This window comes from Podarcis vaucheri (genome assembly GCF_965113315.1).
Source record: "Podarcis vaucheri genome assembly, chromosome: 2".
NCBI classification, from domain to species: Eukaryota; Metazoa; Chordata; class Lepidosauria; order Squamata; family Lacertidae; genus Podarcis; species Podarcis vaucheri.
In genome coordinates, this window is record NC_138760.1 from 15,615,214 (window position 1) to 15,637,022 (window position 21,809).

The 21,809-nt window shown below is 46.9% G+C and overlaps 1 protein-coding gene across 1 annotated transcript in view; it reads left to right on the forward strand.

The window, feature by feature from the left end:
- The first annotated feature begins 4,193 nt into the window (after positions 1-4,193).
- The window catches only part of SMUG1 (single-strand-selective monofunctional uracil-DNA glycosylase 1), a 212,714-nt gene continuing 195,098 nt past the window's right edge, over positions 4,194-21,809 (forward strand). The window contains exon 1 of the mRNA XM_082212862.1: positions 4,194-4,249. The gene's annotated coding sequence lies outside the window, so the exon portion shown is untranslated. The remainder of the gene's footprint in view (positions 4,250-21,809) is intronic.

The window sequence follows — 21,809 nt, forward strand, 5'->3', positions numbered from 1 at the left end:
CAGGCTATTGTCCTTTTCTTTAGCTCCTCCGGTGTCTGCTTTTGAATCTGGTTGCTGCATCGATCGAGAAGCTGTCCTAGAGAGGAATAGCAGAGCAGTGGAGGAAACCACCAACAGCAGAAGCACAGCAGGCGTGAGCAAAATTGGCTGTTTCTCCCATCGTAGCTGAGACCTGTGGTCACCATATTATATATTATATATTATATATTATATATTATATATTATATATTATATATTATATATTATATATTATATATTATATATTATATATTATATATTATATATTATATATTATATATTATATATTATATATTATATATTATATATTATATATTATTTGGCCCATGGTCTTCAGCTTTTTGAGAACCCATCTTTAAGGTAAAGGGACCCCTGACCATTAGGTCCAGTCGTGGACGACTGGGGTTGCAGCGCTCATCTCGCTTTATTGGCCAAGGGAGCCGGCGTACGGATTCCGGGTCATGTGGCCAGCATGATTAAGCCGCTTCTGGCGAATCAGAGCAGCGCACGGAAACGGCGTTTACCTTCCCGCCAGAGCGGTACCAATTTATCTACTTGCACTTTGACGTGCTTTTGAACTGCTAGGTTGGCAGAAGCTGGGACCGAGCAACAGGAGCTCACCCTGTCACGGGGATTCAAACTGCGACCTTCTGATTGACAAGTCCTAGGCTCTGTGGTTTAACCCACAGCACCACCTGCGTCCCTAAAGAACCCATCTTTAACCTCAACATATTTAACCTTTCCCTCTCTCTGAGGCTCTGCTGCTTCTTCATTTGCAGCCTAACAAGGGGTCTTTGCTACTGTTAAGGAAAATTCTGGGTTGAGAGACTATCCAACAGCCCAGCTCTTCGGGGTACAATTCCCCCGCGGGTCCACGCAGTCACTAAAATAAGGAAGTTCCAGCCAAGTAATTTGGAGCAAAACAGCAGTCAGTAGACTTAGATTCTTTATTGTCACGCAACAGGTTCAAACAGCAGCGAGTGAACCCAGAGCATGGGGTGACATTGACTTTTAAAACTCCCACCATATCCCAGAATACAGTTTGCACAGCATCATCAGTACATCATTGCTACATCACTAAAGGGGAGCGTTACACAAGATTAGCATGGACAGATATGTCAGGGCAACACACAAGTATAAGATTAGCATAGGCAAACATGTCGTACCCACACACCCAAAGTATGTCTGGAGCCTGAGGCAAGTCTGGTGATGAGATTTGGCTTCCCTTGGCTAACTCTGAGTCCAGCAATTGTCACCTCTGGGCATTTCCTGTGGTAGGAGGTGTGTATATATGTCTTCACACTTGGTGAGGTGGCAGGGAAAAAGAGTCCTTTTTCCAAGGGCAAAATAGCAAAGGAGTTGATTTTATATGATTTTTGAAGCTAGGTATCTTCCCTGAGCTGTCAAGTTGAAAGGAAAAATTCAGGCATAATATTTGTAACATTAAACAACTTTAAAGATGTGCCCCCCATAATATACCGTATTTTTCAGTCTATAAGACGTACCAGACCACAAGACACACCTACTTTTTGGAGGAAAACAAGAAAAAAAATATTCTGAATCTCAGAAGCCAGAACAGCAAGAGGGATCACTGTGCAGTGAAAGCAGCAATCCCTCTTGCTGTTCTGGCTTCTGGGATAGCTGCGCAGCCTGCATTCACTCCATAAGACGCACACACATTTCCCCTTACTTTTTAGGAGGGAACAAGTGAGTCTTATAGAGCAAAAAATACGGTATATAAAACACTGCCCTATAACATTGGTCTCTGCAGACAGCTTCCAACATAGAAATGGCATATATGATAATCTAAAATAAAAACTTCCAGCGTAGTAAAGAATAAAAGCAGATAAGCGTTGATTCCAGAACTTGAAAAACAGATTGATTGATTGGTGTGTGTGTGTGTGTGTGTGTGTGTGTGTTTTATGAAAAAAGGACTGGGAATGTCAAAACCTAGAGGAAGCTCTCCATGTTAGGGCAGGTGCATATTCGTGGCCCCAAGCCATTCAAGGCTTTAAAGATTTTTTAAAAAAGCTGTAGTTTGAATTAAATCTGGAATGGAGGCTTCCGGTTTTTTCCGCCTTCCGTTGTGGGTGTGCTTCGCGGGTTCTCCATGTTCAGCAGCTGATAGAGGAAATTTTGGGGGGCTACGCAACCCCCCAAAAGGCTCCGGGGGGTGACGCAGAACTGACAAGGTCCAGCAGCGTTAAAAAAAGGAACTCTCTGAAGTTTGCGTCCCATCTAGGAGGCGAGGCGGCGGAGGGAACCTAGACCAGAGCAATCCTCATCAGCAAGCCTCAAAACCCCAAACGGTAAGAGCAGTGGCAAAATTTCCAGCTTTATATAAATCCAGCAGACCCAGAAGAGGGTCTGCTGGATTTATATAAAGAAAGTGAACTGTCTAGTGCTTTAAAGAGACCCTGACAGATCAGTGTATAAAGAGCAAAGATTGGGAGGCTATATTTTAAATACATCGGAAATCCTTCTCATTATACTTAAATAACAACGCTGTGTGGGCCAACTCTAACTGGCGAGTAAGCAGAAGAGTCTCAGCCGTGGAAGAATAGCATTGCCTAGTAAGATAGCACTATAGTGAGTACTGGGCAGAAAACCCTCTTTTGATTTTACTTTCTGATTGATGGTGGAAAGAAATTGCCTCACCCATGCTAGTGGACCTTGGTGTGGAACCAATCCAATTAGGGGTGTGGGGGTGGATGTGTGAGCAGGGGCGTCTTACCCATAGAGGCTAGTGGTGCCAGGGCGCCAAGTTCTGGAGGGCACCAGGGAAGAGGTGGAAGCTGGATGTGGCACCTCCTGGCATCAGCTCGCCACCCTCACCCACCTCCGCCATGCAGCAGCACCGCACCCCCAGAGCCTCCGTCTGCCGTGGCCATCATGGCACGAAGCTGCCAGCTGAGCCGGGAGGCGCCGCGTCCAGCCTCTGCCTCTTCCCCGCTGGAGGAGCCACCCTCCAGCCGCTGCCCGCCTCCTCCAGCCCCGCCGGAAGCACCATCCTCCCTAAAAAAAACCTCTGGGAAAACTCTGCATCCATCTAAAATAAAGAAATAAAATGTGAAAGCCTGGCTGTGAACATCTGTGCAGTTTGTCCCATTCCTCTTGTTTAAAGTACTGTATTTTTCGCTCTATAAGACACACTTTTCCCCTCCTAAAAAGTAAGGGGAAATGTGTGTGCGTTTTATGGAGCGGATGCAGGCGGGAGGCTCTGCTCAGCGCTCCCTTTAAAGAGTCTCATGGAATGTGTGTGCGGCTCTTGGGGGAGCCTAAGCCACGCGTAGCCTCTCCCGGGCAGGGGGAGAATTTATGCCGCTGCCCGGGAGAGGCTGTGCGCAGCTATCCCATAAGCCAGGACAGCAAGCAGGATCGCTGAGCTGCAATCCTCCTTGCTGTCCTGGCTCCTTGCTTAGCCACGTGCAGCCTTTCCCAGGCAAGGGGAGCCTTTGTGGACCTAAAGGCAGCATTTGATTCTGTATCCAGGAGTAGGCTCTGGGCCAAATTGGCCAATATGGGTATTAACAGGAGGTTATTACTTCTGATGATTAAGCTTCATGAGAACAATACCCTCCAGATAAGACTTGCACAGGACGGCAGACTCTCTAGAGAAATCCCAGTCCAAAGAGGAGTTAGACAAGGATGCCTATTAACCGCATTCCTATTTAACATCTATGTTAACTCCCTGGTCACATGCTGCCGTGAAATTGAAACCCACCCCCCTGTGTCCTCTAACGGCAGAAAAGTACCAGTTTTAAAGTATGCAGATGACGCTGTTCTTCTCTCTCAAACCAAAGTGGGTCTGAAACGTGCCTTAGGAAAGTTTAGTGACCAATACTTTTTTTCTTGTTTTCCTCCTCCAAAAACTAGGTGCATCATATGGTCTGGTGCGTCTTATAGAGCGAAAAATACGGTAGATAAAAATGATTTACACACACAAAAAAGCAAAAGCGTGGCTTTAAACGTACGGGGGCAAAGCTTGCAGAAATCTTCAAAGCCAGGATTGTCAGTGCTCAGGAATTGTGCTTCTTTGCCCAGCAGCTTCTCCCCCCACCCACCCACCACCAAAAATCTAATGTGGAATCTAATGAACAAACTAACACAAATCAGATTCTGTCCATCACATCCCTGTGTGACCAAGAACGAGGAGAGTGAAAAGGGGGGACTGTGCAGATCCAAGCACACTTCGCTCCTAATGTCCGAGATCGGAGGGAACAGGAGGTAGGTAAGTGTTATATATGTAAGGACAATGTTGAGTTGGGGAATCAATCTGCCTGTCACTCCTGACAGTGACAGAAGATGTCCCTCACTGACACGGATTTTCACAGCATTTTGCGTGCCTGTACACACGCATGGGTGGCACTGTGGGTTAAACCACAGAGCCTAGGGCTTACTGATCAGAAGGTTGGCGGTTCGAATCCCCGCGACGGGGTGAGCTTCCGTTGCTCGGTCCCTGCTCCTGCCAACCTTGCAGTTCGAAAGCACGTCAAAGTGCAAGTAGATAAATAGGTACCACTCTGGTGGGAAGGTAAACAATGTTTCCGTGCGCTGCCCTGGTTCGCCAGAAGCCGCTTAGTCATGCTGGCCACATGACCCGGAAGCTGTACGCTGGCTCCCTTGGCCAATAAAGCGAGATGAGTGCCGCAACCCCAGAGTCGGCCACGACTAGACCTAATGGTCAGGAGTCCCTTTACCTTTACACACGCATGCATAGTTTTTGCCATGTATAAGACATTGTCCCATTACAAAGGGGCATTTTGCTAGAAAGCAGAAGATCAATGCTAGAGTAGCTGTTGTTTTTTTAGCTCTACTTTCAAATCATCTTGCAGAAATGATCTCTGCAATGCTTACAACAGAACCGGGCAGTAGGTCAGTATGGTTATCCCCCTGCTACAGATGTGGGATTGAGGCTACCTGTGAGAAAGTGCTTTTCCTAAACTCACTGGTCTGAAGGCAACATGATGATGCAACCATCTTGCTGAATCATTAACTGGTTGGGAAATGACTTGAAAACCCCATGCCTTCAGCTCTGCAGAAGAAAAGTTGGCTATAAGGTGAGAATAAGAGACTTAGAATCATAGAATCATAGAGTTGGAAGAGACCACAAGGGCCATCGAGTCCAACCCCCTGCCAAGCAGGAAACACCATCAGAGCACGCCTGACATATGGTTGTCAAGCCTCTGCTTAAAGACCTCCAAAGTAGGAGACTCCACCACACTCCTTGGCAGCAAATTCCACTGTCGAACAGCTCTTACTGTCAGGAAGTTCTTCCTAATGTTTAGGTGGAATCTTCTTTCTTGTAGTTTGGATCCATTGCTCCGTGTCCACTTCTCTGGAGCAGCAGAAAACAACCTTTCTCCCTCCTCTATGTAACATCCTTTTATATATTTGAACATGGCTATCATATCACCCCTTAACCTCCTCTTCTCCAGGCTAAACATGCCCAGCTCCCTTAGCCGTTCCTCATAAGGCATCGTTTCCAGGCCTTTGACCATTTTGGTTGCCCTCTTCTGGACACGTTCCAGTTTGTCAGTGTCCTTCTTGAACTGTGGTGCCCAGAACTGGACACAGTACTCCAGGTGAGGTCTGACCAGAGCAGAATACAGTGGCACTTCCTGCCTGGATCAGAACTATGGAAGGAAAGAGAGGGCTTACACTGGCCTGGAGCAGCTTTAAAGGATGCTGCGCACAGCCCCTTTATCAGCATTGCTTAAATGCTCAGCTCAATGCACTAATAAAGTCTATTGGGAGCAGGAGGGGTTCTCTGAGCTTTTCCTCTACTGCCACCTGGTGTCCAAAGTGGTACTCTGCAATGCAGACAACACTTCAGTAGCCATGCTTCTCTGGTCAAGCTTCTTATTATGCAAATAATGGGATATGCCCAACCTTTACGATGCAAAACCAAATATACAATGGTTCATTATGCAAAGGAGGAGCCTGTTGCATTTCGGGCAGCACTGAGCTTTCTGTCGTGAAAAATTCTGGGAACTGCACAAGGATGTAAGATTGGGAGAAAGGAGAAAATGCAGTGTAAGAATTTTCTAACATCTCCCTTCCAAAAATAATAATTAAGGGCTCTTTAGTAATAATAAAAAAATCTCCAGAAATGTATTACCAAGATTAAAAGTAGATTATAAGATTATCTAAAATAGACTATAAATAAAATTTGAGCAGAATCTACAGATAATAAGTGACACTAGTAAGCCAGCTTGTTTTGTGTGTTTGGGTCAGATCCCCATTTTATTTTAAGTATTCACATACTGTTTACCACCAAGTTCTCAGGGTGAATTACGACGAGAGCAAAAGCCAATTAAGAACCACATACAATAAAACAGAACCAGTAGTGAAACATAGTGAAATCAATATAAAAAGAGGCATGGAAAGTAAATTATAGCCGGAACACGTTAAAATTGCTGGGAAAATTTAAAAAAGGTATTTTTGCCTGCTACTTAAATGACATCAAAAATATGTCTCAGTCAAGCCTCGCTGGGGAGGGCATTTCATTGCCAAGGAGCCACCACTGAAAAGTCACCACACAAATATTTAAAGCACTCTTCTGCCATTTCAACAGTCATGGAGAATCCGGGGAAGTGTATTTTGTGAATGTGCTGGGAATTGTAGCTGTGTGGGGTGAGCACCCTTAACAAAATGCACTACCTAGGATTATTTGGGGGAAGCCATGACTGTTGAAGTGCTTTAAATGTATCAGAGTGCTTTAAATGTATAGTTTTATTTAGCTCTATTGTGTGATTTTTTTATTTTAAAAAAAGTAGTCTAAAAAGTGTTTTTATGCTAATTGTAAGGTTAGCAAAATAAAGAAACAATGTACATGTCGCTGTTAAGCAACGAACTGGAAAGGCAACATGTTTTTCTTTAAAAAAAAAGTTTTGCATGAAAACACTCCCTTGCTTAATTGTGAATGTGTATGTGTGTAAAAAATCTAACAATTAAATAGACAACACCCCCAAACCTTAAACGATTGAAACAGGCAGCAGAAGAACTTAAAATCTGATAGCAGTGGATTTGAAACCTAGATGGTACCCTAAAAAGCAGTGTGAAACAAAAAGACATTTGCTAAAAAGCAGGATGGGAAGGACTGGGATAATCTCATTGCTTTTCTTCAGCTTAAAGAGAGTCCAAAGGACCATAGCTTCAGGAACTTCATACTGTAGTAGTAGAAGAAGCAAAGTTTGGATCTGATACCCCGCTTTATCACTACCTGAAGGAGTCTCAAAGCGGCTTACATTCTCCTTTCCCTTCCTCCCCCACAACAAACACTCTGTGAGGTGAGCGAGGCTGAGAGACTTCAAAGAAGTGTGACTGGCCCAAGGTCACCCAGCAGCTGCATGTGGAGGAGTGGAGACGCGAACCCGGTTTCCCAGATTACAAGTCTACCACTCTTAACCACTACACCACACTGGCTCTCAAAATTTCATGTGGTTTCTGCCCGGTTTCAAACCGGGGACCTTTCGCGTGTTAGGCGAACGTGATAACCACTACACTACAGAAACTTAGTTCAGGGATAGCAGCCATGTGGAGCCCTCCACTTGTTTTGGACTATGACTTTCATCAGCCTCCTCTTGTTGTTGTTTAGTCGTTCAGTCGTGTCTGACTCTTCGTGACCCCATGGACCAGAGCACACCAGGCACTTCTGTCTTCCACTGCCTCCCGAAGTTTGGTCAAACTCATGCTGGTAGCTTCGAGAACACTGTCCAACCATCTCGTCCTCTGTCGTTCCCTTCTCCTTGTGCCCTCCATCTTTCCCAACATCAGGGTCTTTTCCAGGGACTCTTCTCTTCTCATGAGGTGGCCTCCGCTAGCACACTTGAAATGGAAGGGAGGACCACGTCTTAGTTCAGATTGAGGGTATTCTGCTTTGCTTGCAGAACGTCCAGATTCAACCCATGACTGTTCTAACTAAAAAATAATCCTGTCCCTGGTGGTGTGAAAGACTCTCTGCCAGGGGTCAGCAAACTTTTTCAGCAGGGGGCCGGTCTGCTGTCCCTCAGACCTTGTGGGGGGCCGGACTATATTTTTTTTTTTTGGGGGGGGGGAAATGAACGAATTCCTATGCCCCACAAATAACCCAGAGATGCATTTTAAATAAAAGCACACATTTTACTCATGTAAAAACCACACTGATTCCTGGACCGTCCGCGGGCCGGATTGAGAAGGCAATTGGGCCGGATCTGGCCCCCAGGCCTTAGTATGCCTACCCATGCTCTCTACCTTAGAGTCACAGTTGTCAATTAGAGTAGACAATACAGACAGCTTCCTGTGTTCCTTAAAAAAAAAGTTGTGCCTGTTCTATTTCTTCCTTTGGTGGAGGCTGGTCCACAGAGGCAAATGGGGCACTGCCCCACCAACCTCATCCAGCCCCCACCTCCTCGCTTTCCAGCTACTCAGTTTGGTCCTCCTCTTCTCTCTCAGTATTACCCTTGCAGAATTCAGCAGGGAGGATGCAGGGGAAACTGGAATTTGTGGGCTTTGCCTGTCATTGGCTCTGGTTGCACCTCCATTTTGGACTGTGAAATATACTCAGAGTCGCAAAGTGATTTCATGCTCTTTATTCAGCTCATAGTGGTGAGGAGGAATGAATGAAAGTCCCCTCACAGTATCTGCTTTATATACATTATTTACACAATGGGCTGCACATGATTGGCTAATTCCGGAATTCTACTGTAAGCCAATCAGGTTGCGGATTCATTTCCATCTGGAGCAGGATTGGGTGGTTCCTGCCAACCAATCATACTGCTGCATTGTTCTAGGACCAATCAGACTGCTGCATTTTGGATCCTATTGTTCTAGGACCAATCAAACTGCTGCAGTTTGGATCCTATTCAACTCAGTACATAACAGACTACATGCCTTCTGCTCCATCAGTCAGAATGGGCCCCAGCCACAGACCTGCCTGGACCTTGAAATGACCTGTGGATGTCCTTCTCCAGGTTCCTCTGCCCATTGGAATATGGACGGTGGCTCCAAAAAAGAAGGGCCTTTTCAGTAGTGGCACCCTGGTTTTGCAATGCCTTCCCCAGGGAGGCTTGCTTGGTTCTCATGCTATAGTCTTTTAAGGCACCAGGTGAAGATCTTGCTCTGCCTTTTAATCACAAGTCACCTAGTGCTTCGGATATTTTTTTTGCACCAAGGTTCCTCTGTTGGGGATTATGCTGGTTTTGCAAACTGATTAAATTATTCCAGCCTCTGCGTTTTATGCCGATACCGGTTGCATGCATCCTTTTGCAGCTGCTGAGATTTATTTTGCTTCGGTTTATTGCGAATTGGTTTATTTTATTGTGAATGGTATTTTGTCTTTTATGGCTTATGCAGACCACCCAGTATGCGCTATGCAAATGCGGCAGTATACAAATGTATATTGCCTGTTTGTATACTTGGCTGGACAGTACACAAATGTAATCAGACTTATCAATCAATAAAAGCACTAGGTCGCAACCCATAAAAGTGACAGATCTTTCTTTGCTCCCGAACTACTTTTCTTGCATTGTCCTCAGCTTCTCTATCGTCGTATTGAGCATCGTATGTTATCGGCGACATTGAGGGTGATGTTGAAAGGTTTCAGTGATGGGTACCAGAAGGAAGCATTTGGATTATATCTGCTGTCCTCTGTGCACATTCACTACTGAAGTTATTCTCAAGGAAATGGGCATACAACTTTTTTGGGGAAAACCATAACTCAGCGGCAAAGCATCTGCTTTCCATGCAGAATGTCCTGAACCCCGGGCGGCAAGTCAGTATGTCAAGTCCCCCAGTCTAGGGTCAATCCAAGTGTCAAAAGCACAGTCCCGCAGAGAAGCTGGAGCATCCAAGCAGAGGTCCATAAACATGGACACTCAAGCAGACACAGCACCTCAGCTCTGCTGCCTGCTCAGCTATGCCTGCTGATTGCAGCGCCTGGGTTTCATGAGACAGGTGACCCTCACCTGTTCCGAGCCAACTCCAACTGAGGAATCACACAGCTCCTCCCAGAGCTAGCGAGCCCCACATGGCCAGCTGGCAAACTGGGCTATGGGCCCTTGCCTGCCTCAGCCTCCTAGAGCTGGGGTAGGCAACCTAGGGCCTGGGGGCCGGATGCAGCCTAATCGCCTTCTCAATCCGGCCTGCGGACAGTCCGGGAATCGGCATGTTTTTTACATGAGTAGAATGTGTCCTTTTATTTAAAATGCATCTCTGGGGCATTTGTGGGGCCTTCCTGGTGTTTTTACATGAGTAGAATGTGTGCTTTTATTTGAAATGCATCTCTGGGTTATTTGTGGGGCATAGGAATTCGTTCATTTTTATTTTTATTTTCAAAATACAGTCCAGCACCCGACAAGGTCTGAGGGACAGTGGACCGACCCCCTGCTGAAAAAGTTTGCTGACCCCTGTCCTAAAGTGTCCCTCCCGCTGCTCCTACACCTCAGAGCCCCACCATGTTCGTGTCGGAATCTGGGGGGGGGTCATAAGGCCAGCTGGCTGAGCCCCAGCTGGAGTGCTTCCCTTCAGCCTGCCGCCGTGGAGATTCATCAACCTCTGCTCCGACATGATCAGTGACTCAAGCTTGCAGACTTGAGCACACTTTACTCAGCAGTGTAAACTGCACAACAGAAGAGGCTTGAGGCTGTAGTTACATACTAAAACTGCGGATTCATTATACATAAATCAAGACAAAGAAACATGTCGTCTCTCCTTGCTGTCTTTTCAGAGAGAGACCAAAAACAAAAGCAATACAGTGGTACCTTGGGTTACATACGCTTCAGGTCACATACGCTTCAGGTTACAGACTCCGCTAACCCAGAAATAGTGCTTCAGGTTAAGAACTTTGCTTCAGGATGAGAACAGAAATCGTGCTCCAGCAGCGCAGCGGCAGCAGGAAGCCCCATTAGCTAAAGTGGTGCTTCAGGTTAAGAACAGTTTCAGGTTAAGAACAGACCACGAGAACGAATTAAGTTCTTAACCCAAGGCACCACTGTACACAGAGCGGAAGTTCCACTCACGGGACCCAGCAATCTGTGTCGGAATGTAAACAGACATGTGACACGCAACAATCCCATGTCTGCAACGAAAGGTGGAATGGAATCCCAACAGTTTGTGAAGACTGGGGCCTCTCTGGCTCTGGTGATGGGTCCTGCTGCTATGGTTCCTGTGCATTGACCCTCAACCCCTTGTCACCCTCCGTCACCCGTGTGTACGTCCTACACCAACCGCTCCTTCCACATCCCCAGCTTGTGTCTCAATCCCAGCTACACACCTCGCCAGGATCCTCTTCCTCTTTTCCATTGTCCTGCCACTTCAGGACACTGATGGTCTCAGGTTCAATCCCTGGGGAAAGCCCCTGCTTGAAACCCAGAGAGTTGTTGCCTGTCAGTGTTGACAATATTGACCTAGATGGGCCAATGGCTTGGCTTGGTCTAACACAGCTTGCTATTTTTGTAGGTGCTCTAAAGACAATTCTGTGTTTGCATTTATGCACATGGTGGCTGCGACGATTTTATTAATAAAAGTTACTGCGAGCTTTAACATCAATGTAACAAGTAAGTTAAAAGCGCTGCCATTTAAAGTGTCTCAAATGGCTTGAAAGCCCGGCATATTTTACACCATTCAGTTACACTGTACAACAGCAGAATCACACACACACACACACACGTAGATATAATGCGATGAAAAAGCAAAGTAGGAAACATAATTGGGATATAACAAACTCTTTTACTATCGGTAATATTTTATATCCTTGGTATTTATATGCTTTTAATCTACACCATAGATGTCTGGGATTTATGGCGACTTTATAGTACACAGAAACTTTATGAATTTACCGTGCATATTTATTAATTGTCAGATATTAATCAAGTTGACGTGGCTTTGTCAACAGATTGGGGTTGCTGCTCTCCAAGTGGCCACCAGGTGGCACTTGTGCCTGGAGGAAACCAGGGGATTCCTGCAGATATGTGCATGAGGCCAGGCTAAAACCGGCTATTCACCCACAGCCATTGTGAAGCTGCTAGTCAAGCAAGGCTCCTCGCTAGTCCTGCAGGCCGTTTCTGCAATACAAGAATGAACAAAAGTCACCCATTCTCAAGATTAGCCCCTGAGCTGAAGATATTTCTGATAAATACTGTATTCATCCTCTCTGGGCTGTGTCGATCTGACACCCCACAACCCCTGCAAAGCTATAGTGTTTTCGTGTGACAGTGTTGAGACCTCTGTCTGGTGTCTACTGGGTGCCAGCAGAGGGAGACAGGCAGAGGACTTGCATGCTGACGTCCCCCCCCCCCCCGCCCCATTCAACCCCCTGGCACCTCCAGTTATAAAAGGACCAGGCAGGAAGGGTTGCTTTCAGCTCTCAGGCCTTACGTTGATAATTTCCTGTGTGCAAAGCTGTGTGAGCTACATGCCAGAGAGCATAGCTGTCAACTTACAGATTTGAAAATAAGGGACCAGCAGCCTCGAAAATAAGGGATCAGCAGCCAAAATAAGGGATTTTGCTTAGCTTGTACAGAAATTCGGCACTGATAGAGCCAGGCTGCTTTTGCTGCGACTGACAGTGTTTTGCAGGGGGTTGGACTAGATGACCCTAAGGGTCTACAACTCCCACCAAAGAAGAGGGGCAGACAAAACTGATGAATGACGTTGAGATGGCAAAGCTTACAGGCAGAATTAGAAACCAGGAAGAGGACCTCTTTAATAAGGAACGGGGAAAGTTTATAATTTAGTTGAAAAGCTATTGCAAAGAGTTACATACATTGGTAGGATTGACAGAAAACTTGTAGTAAAAATTTGAACTATGGGTGGGCAAATGATTTATAAAAATAGAGTTATGAAAGGGATGCAGAGGGGGAAATCACTACATTAAGATGCTGCACTGGTTGGAGGGGATGCTAAGCAGCACGTCGTGGCTGCCGTCGTCCTGGTGCGAGGAGTTCCATCAGCCCTTCCCCGCCCAAGATAGAGGGAGGGAGGGAGGTAGAGAGACTCTTGCCCACGCTGCCTGCGAGCCCGGCATGAGGCGGTTGTGGTGTGGTGGCGACCGATGAAGAACCGCCCTTCTGCGTCCCTCCCCATCCCCTCTTCCTCCTCCCTCAGGCTGCCTCCTCAGCTGCCGCCACCACTGCCGCCTCCGGCTTCCCCTGGCAGCGTGGTGGAAGTCTCGCAAGAGAGGGGTTGCCTGCCCACCCGCCGCCACCCGTCTCCTCACAACACCCCCCTGAGGGGCAAAAGGGAGAGACAGAGACGCGGCAACTCGTGCACGATTTCGTGCGGCGGAGGACCCGCTGCTTCCCTCCCGAGCCGGGCGAGCATGAAACCCAGGAAATTTAAGGGACATCATCAATAAGGGACAGCAGTGGGACACGGCGCTGGGATAAGGGAGTTTCCCGCCAAATAAGGGACGGTTGACAGCTATTCCAGAGAGTCTCTGGTTCAAGTGTCGCCCCACACATGAGTTTGCTGGATAAATAAATGGATAGAAGTGATCTCAAGTATAAGTTAGATCGGGGGGTGCTTCCAGACTGTCACTGTTTTCGGATGGGGTTCAGTCATGTACCTGCAAATTAAGGTTGCGCCATTATAGTTAGTGGGGAGGCAACAGACCTGCCTCTCTAAAAGAACGAACTTTTTTTACGGTCAGGATATTGCAGGATAACACTCGCTTTGATGCAGGCATAGGCAAACTTGGTGCTCCAGATGTTTCGGGACTACAACTCCCACCCTTCCTAGCTAACAGGGCCAGTGGTCAGGGATGATGGGAATTGTAGTCTCAAAACATCTGGAGGACCAAGTTTGCCTATGCCTGCTTTGATGCAATGTCTAACCCAGGCACCCCCAACCTTGGCCCTCCAGATGTTTTGGGACTACAACTCCCATCATCCCTAGCTAACAGGACCAGTGGTCAGGGATGATGGGAGTTGTAGTTCCAAAACATCTGGATGGCTGAGGTTGGGGATGCCTGTTCTAACCTCCCTGCAAACAAATGAATCCCCAATAAATAGCCAGCATCATCTAATCTCCCTGAAAAACAAATCCTGATCACCGTCCCACATGGTCTGAGGGATGGTGGAACAGCCCATGGCTGAAAAAGGTTGCTGACCCCTGTAATAACACTTTAGGAAAGGCCAGCACAAGTTAGGTCAGGAAGAGTGTTTAGGAAGTTTGTCCTCTCTGGACTCACCTATACAGCTGCAAATAAAACGTCTTAAGTGTGTTGTAAAGTGCATTATACAAACGCAGCACTAGATGGTGATGGTGAGCTATGGCAAATTCAATATATTATTTCATAAAGTTTTTTAAAAAAGCATTTTCACAATGTTTTTTATATGTGCCTAGATTCCACCTCTGTGTCTCCTTTCTCCTATGCAAACCCACTGGCTGAGTTGCATCCCAAAGCTTTTAACCTGTGGAAGGTGATTAATAAACAACAAATACTAACTTAGTCTGGATTCAAGTCAATCAATTCAGCTGCTTGGAGTTGTCAAATTTACCAGGTGCTCGTGGGCTACTTTGGAGAACTCTCAGGGTTACAGCAGTAATGGCTCCCAGTCATACCCTCACCCCAATGAATGCCTTGCTTCATTCACTGGTAGGGCAACCATGACTTCACACAACCCCTCTGATCCCAGTGCAACAAGCTATTTTCATCCAAGGCAACAAGATAGTTTGAGCCACTCCTGCTCTGAGTTATTGCTGAAATTGGCCCTAGAAGGCTGGCTTATAGAGCTGAAATTTATGTAGTAGAGAGAGGGATTCTGAAGTTTTGAGTTTGTTATGTGGGAAATGTGACTCAGATTTACTTTCCATTATATTTAACTTTTTATTAATTTGAATATAATTAAAGAAGCACATCCCCAAGGCTAGAAAACATATAGCCCAAAGGTACATATAAAACCGAGTCCACAGTATAAATCAGCAACGAGCCAGCCAGCTGCAGAGGCAACAAATCAAACTCCAAATCATCGTAATACTTCCTTGAGCGCCGATTCTTAAACTTTCCTGATAACAAGATTAAGGAACCAAAGGGATGTCTATCTCAAATTCTTTCTCCCTTGCAGCCGCAAAGCAGAATTAGAGCAGCTATGTCTTTCTCTTAACAGTTTTGAAGCTAGACTTTGCATTACGTATGCTGCCAAAAACATGGATCGCAAACATCAGTCTTAAATTTTAATTTTAAATTCAGTATTCAGCGAAATAGTTGCGCTAGCGAGAGCCAACACACAGGACCTCATTCTTTTCCCACTCTGCCCCTTCAACCAGCTGGGGTGGGGAAAACCCCTCAGAATAGGGCTGCCATGCATCCGGGAAATTGTGTGTTTCTGGCATTTTCATCAAAAAAGCTCAACAACTTTCTGTGGTTTTGGGGGTTAGGTTGAATGTGTCAGGTCCAGGGTCACCCAATGAACCTCAGGGGCAAGTGAGGATTTGAACCCTAGTCTTAAAAAGCAGAGACATCACCTTGCCAACAAAGGTTCGTATAGTTAAAGCTATGGTTTCCCCAGTAGTGATGTATGGAAGTGAGAGCTGAACCATAAAGAAGGCTGATCGCCGAAGAATTGATGCTTTTGAATTATGGTGCTGGAGGAGACTCTTGAGAGTCCCATGGACTGAAAGAAGATCAAACCTCTCCATTCTGAAGGAAATCAGCCCTGAGTGCTCACTGGAAGGACAGATCCTGAAGCTGAGGCTCCAATACTCATGAGAAGAGAGGACTCCCTGGAAAAGACCCTGATGTTGGGAAAGATGGAGGGCACAAGGAGAAGGGGACAACAGAGGACGAGATGGTGGGACAGTGTTCTCAAAGCTACCAGCATGAGTTTGACCAAACTTCGGGAGGCAGTGGAAGACAGGAGTGCCTGGCGTGCTCTGGTCCATGGGGTCACGAAGAGTCGGACACGACTAAACGACTAAACAACAACAACAACTCCCAAGCCCACAACCCAACACCCTGACCTGGGGTAACCAAACTGGTGCTCTCCTGTTGTTCTTTGACCATGCCTGCTCCACCAGCCCTACTCAAAATGGTTAATGGTCAGCGATGATGGGAGTTGTAGTTCAACAACACCAGGAGGGCCCCACCTGCTGTAACCACTGCACCCCACTGCCTGTATTGTGCAGTCCTGCTTTCTGCAACTGAACCTGGGACCTTATCGTGCAAAGCCACACACAGAGGCGGTTTTAGCGTAGCGAAACTGGTTTGCCTGCACTGCAGGGGGTGCTGCAACTGTGCTGTAGAGCTGAGTGTGAGAGGTGGAGGGGGGAATTTTAGTATCGCGCAGGGCGCCGCTGAAATTTCAGAGTCCAACGTCCACCACTGCCACACATCACAGGGGGCAGGAACTCCAAGACCAGCAATGGACTGTGCAATTTAAGCAGAATTCCATGCTTTGGGCTTCCACCTCCCACCGGTTCCAAACACAGTTTTGGTTAACTTTCTAGGTGGCCTGGGTTTTTCTTTTGCAAACCCTGAACTATAGTTCTGGGGGCAGCTGATAGAGCGAAATGTAAGACAAAAGGGGCAGCAACCAAGTTGGGAGGAAGAACTGGTGGCGGACTTTGGCCACATGGCACCCTGAGCAAGGACAAAATGAGGCATCCCCCAATAAATTATTATTTTCACAAAAATCCATTTTTTTATTATTGTTTTGCGCCTCCTTGGCTCAGTACCCTGTTCAGGGGAACTGCCTGCACCGCCCTAAATCCAGCACGGCTGGTGGATCAGGAAGCAGACTTTGAACAGTTTCTTCTCTCCCCCCCCCGCCCCCCCAACTGCCCCCTTTTGTTAAGGCTTTTGAAATCTCAAAGCCTTCTCCAGTTACCACCGTGAGCTCCACGCAACCTTGTGCTCCTTTACGCCGCCCCCTTTCTTATCGCTTTCTCTCACGCTCCCAGCTGAAATATGGGTAACGCTGCACACAGCTCTTGTAAAATATTATGAAGACATCTGTAGCACTGCCTGGGTTTATGATACGTGACCCTCGGTTGCTCGCAGTAAACGCACCGGCTGTGCAGGGGCAGCATCTGGGAGCTGTCAGCCGTGTGGCTTCAGGCAAATTCCTCAGGTGTTGGTCAGAAGGGGAGAAAGAGAGAGGGGTTTCTTTTCGCTCATGGGTTGATTGATCTGGGAGAGGGGAGACGATGGACCTGCCTGTCATTCACTCTGGCTCATGGTGGTCATAACAACAGCTCAGCTTGAGAGGGGAGAGAGCTGCCCTTCCGGGTCACCAGTCCCTAGCATGGCATGCCAATGGGCAAATGTGCATGCTGCTGTTGTTGTTGTTTAGTCATGTCCGACTCTTCGTGACCCCCTGGACCAGAGCATGCCAGGCACTCCTGTCTTCCACTGCCTCCCGCAGTTTGGTCAAACTCATGCTGGTAGCTTCAAGAACACTGTCCAACCATCTCGTCCTCTGTCGTCCCCTTCTCCTTCTGCCCTCCATCTTTCCCAGCATCAGGGTCTTTTCCAGGGAGACTTCTCTTCTCGTGAGGTGGCCAAAGAATTGGAGCCTCAGCTTCAGGATCTGTCCTTCCAGTGAGCACTCAGGCCTGATTTCCTTAAGAATGGAGAGGTTTGATCTTCTTGCAGTCCCTGGGACTCTCAAGAGTCTCCTCCAGCACCATAATTCAAAAGCATCTATTCTTCGGCGATCAGCCTTCTTTATGGTCCAGCTCTCACTTCCATACATCACTACTGGGAAAACAATTGTTTAACTATACGGACCTTTGTTGGCAAGGTGATGTCTCTGCTTTTTAAAGATGCTGTCTAGGTTGTGCATGCTAAGCTCATTTAAATGGGATGGACACAAGCACTTCATTTGAGGCACGTGTAAAAATTGGCTTTTTGGAGGAAGGGCTCATCAGGAAGCCAGTTGCAAAACTTCTTGTCCATGCCAGGGCCTCAGCACGGGGAGGAATAATGAAGGCCACCTCTGAGCACAAGCAGAGTGTAAAGGTAAAGGTACAGGGACCCCTGACCATTAGGTCCAGTTGTGGCCGACTCTGGGGTTGCGGCCCTAATCTCACTTTATTGGCCGAGGGAGCCGGCATACAGCTTCCAGGTCATGTGGCCAGCATGACCAAGCCGCTTCTGGCGAACCAGAGCAGTGCACGGAAACGCCGTTTACCTTCCCGCTGGAGTGGTGCCTATTTATCTACTTGCACTTTGAGGTGCTTTCGAACTGCTAGGTTGGCAGGAGCTGGGACTGAGCAACGGGAGCTCACCCGCGTCCCTGATAGGGATTCGAATCACCGACCTTCTGATCGGCAAGTCCTAGGCTCTGCGGTTTAACCCACAGCGCCACCCGCGTCCCTGTGCAGAGTGTAGAGTTGCCATATTTCAAAAAGTTGTTGAGACACAAAAGTTGTTGAGCTTTTTCTGCAAAATCTCAAGGGGGAAAAAAAGGGGCGGGGTTTGAGCTACCAACATGGGCTGCCATACATCCAGACATTTCAGCAATTTCCACCCGGGGGCTGCTTAAGGGGGCTGAATACCAGCAGTCGTAACACACAAGCTTTGTATGCAGGTGCTAGGGCTGGGCGATATCTACTTTTTTCAACATCGTAATATAGCAGCAGCTAAACATCACGATACACCAATACGGTGGTACCTTGGGTTAAGAACTTAATTCGTTCCGGAGGTCTGTTCTTAACCTGAAACTGTTCTTAACCTGAAGCACCACTTTAGTTAATGGGGCCTCCTGCCGCCGCTGCACGATTTCTGTTCTCGTCTTGAAGCAAAGTTCTTAACCTGAAGCACTATTTCTGGGTTAGCAGAGTCTGTAACCTGAAGCGTCTGTAACCTGAAGCGTATGTAACATGAGGTACCACTGTATATCACGGTGTCTGAAATAAGGATGGAGCTATGTAGAGGCATGGGCTGGCTTTATGGTTTTCCCCACCTTGTGATCCCACAGCCTCGCAAAACAGCAGAGGGCTGGCTTGGGGAGGGCAGCGTGAGCAGCATGCGCACCCCCCGCCGGAAAATGTGCCCTGGGGCAATGGCCGTGGCAGCCTTCCCCCCCACGCTATGCCCCTGCTAAAATGTGTATGAAAAGAAAATTCAACTTCAGTCTTACAAACTGTACGGCCATGCATCAAACATAGGAACGAAATTTCTAAAACACAGCATTTATGACAGGAAGTTCCCTTTAAAATAGCTCAAATATTTCAATGTTATTTGAGATGCCCCCCAAAACCTTTGCCCCCCAAAAAAGCTAAACAACTTTTCTGTCCGAATTTTCACTTTTTGAAATACGGAAACCCTAGTTTATGATACCAACAGAATGATGCCTTCACATCATGCTAATGTGACAAATAATGATAAAAAGTAAGGCTAAAGACCAAACATTTTTCAACCAAGGACACTTCCTCAGTGGTCAGTGAATTTGTAACATACAATGTTGTCACCAGAAGTTAATCATTTAGCTGATCTATATAAGCTGAGCTAATCCGTCATATGTGCAGGATTACTGTGTATAGGTGGATATAAAAGGTAGTCTTTTTCACAAACATCACGAATCAGGAATTTGGAAGATGCCCTAAAAACATGTGTGATTGGGCACAGCCAAAGTTCCTTGCACTAACAGAACTGGCAGTTTATGGGATGCCATGCCATGTTTCCAACTTGCAGGCACTGAGTGGAGGAAATCTACGCTGCAACATTTTCTTGCAGGTCCCACCTCTTCTACTGCCCATGCAAGATTGCTGCTCCAGTCCACAAATCCTTGCATGCAGTAGCTCTGCATATTTATCTATAGAACAGATTACAGTGGTACCCCGGGTTACATACGCTTCAGGTTACAGACTCCGCTAACCCAGAAATAGTACCTCAGGTTAAGAACTTTGCTTCAGGATGAGAACAGAAATCATGCTCCAGCAGCAGCGGGAACCCCATTAGCTGAAGTGGTGCTTCAGGTTAAGAACAGTTTCAGGTTAAGACTGGACCTCCGGAACGAATTAAGTTCTTAACCCGAGGTTAAGAACTTGATACCACTGTATCAGTAATGGTTGGGGTATGGAGAAGATAGACACAGAATATTTTAAAATGCAAAAAGTTGGAAAATCGTTATAGGCGAGAGTGCAGGAATTCTCTGACTTGGTATAAGGCAGCTTTATATATAGCCATTATTATTATTATTATTATTATTATTATTATTATTATTATTATTATGTACAGAAGGTTGTGCATGTTTTTACAAGGAATGATTCACCCCAGGTCACGGAGTGGGCTTCAAAGCTAAAACGGTTTGCATCTAAGTTTCCTAGATCCAGTTATTTTACTATAATCTGTGTATTACTCTGGCTGCAATCCCAGCACACTGAAATATAATTACTGGCAGCATCAAAAGAGAAATAGAACATATATATTCTTTATGTACATATCAAGGGGCAACAGAAATGTGGGAGTGAATAAGGAAGCCGTCAGCCTCCTCCTTTAGTTACTGGCCAGTGTTTAGTCTCATTTCACATTTAAAGGCATGAGCGATCTCTTGAAGCAACTAATCCAGCACCAACACATATATCCTTCCAGCACAATGCAGCCATCGATTCTACAACAGCCCTTGCAATCACAGCCTTGTGCAACAGTGTAGATCTCATGGGCTGGTTGTGCATCTGACACTCAATTGTAGAGCCACGGATTTGGGTGAGGGCCAGCAGACCACCATCACCAGCCCAAAACGGCCTGGTCTGCAAGAAGTGTGCAGGATCAATCCCTCCTTTCTCTCTATGTCTATGTAATAACCTGCCTAGCAGACTTCCAAGTGGCCAGAAGGTGGCGTTGCTCATTAAAGTGGAAAGCTTGGAAAAGGACAAAGGGATGCTATCTCTGCAATTGTCTGTGTCAGGGAATGAGCAAGAATGAGAAGCGTGGATTTCTTTCAGACAATGGCCCCATCTGCACTAGACAGTCAAAGCATCGTCATATCACTTTCAACAGTCATAGCTTCCTTCCCAAGAATCCTGGGAACCAGAGTTGCTGAGAGTCAGTAGGAGAGTGCTGTTTCCCTCACAGAGCTATAATTCCCACACTGGGAAGAGGGATTGATTGTTACACCACTCTCAGCACCCTTAAACTATAGTTCCCAGGATTCTGCGGAGGAAGTCGTGACTTTTGAATGCAGTCTGATACTGCTTAATGCAGATGGGGCCAATGTTTTGAACTTTCAGGCACCGAGAATCCAGTCAAAGGGTGGTTTATCAATCATTCAAGGCTGAATTACTGCAAAGAGATCTATGTGAGACTTACCACTGCAAAGAGATCTATGTGAGACTTACCACTGCTCCAGAGGTCACAGCTAGTGCAAAATGCAACGGCTAGGCTGTTTGTGGGGACAAACTACCGCCAGTATGCAACACCTTGGTTTTCAGGATTTGCACTCGCTACCCATCTTCCGCTGAGCCAAGTTCAAGGTGTTAGCAGTGGCGGAGCTCCATGATCTGGCACTGGGGGGCGGAGAGCAGGCGGGGGCGGGGCTGGTGCGCATCCCTGGGACGTGCTGCGCCACCTGCGGGGGCGTGGCACCCAGTGCGGGCGGGGGGCGGCCGTTATGGCACCCCACCAGGATCACGCTGCTGGGGGTGGTGTGCTCCCCCCGCACTCCTCTTCCTCTGCCAGTGGGTGTTAGTACTAACATATGCAGCTCAGGTCCGTATAGTTAAAGCTATGGTTTTCCCAGTAGTGATGTATGGAAGTGAGAGCTGAACCATAAAGAAGGCTGATCGTCGAAGAATTCATGCTTTTGAATTATGGTGCTGGAGGAGACTCTTGAGAGTCCCATGGACTGCAAGAAGATCAAACCGAT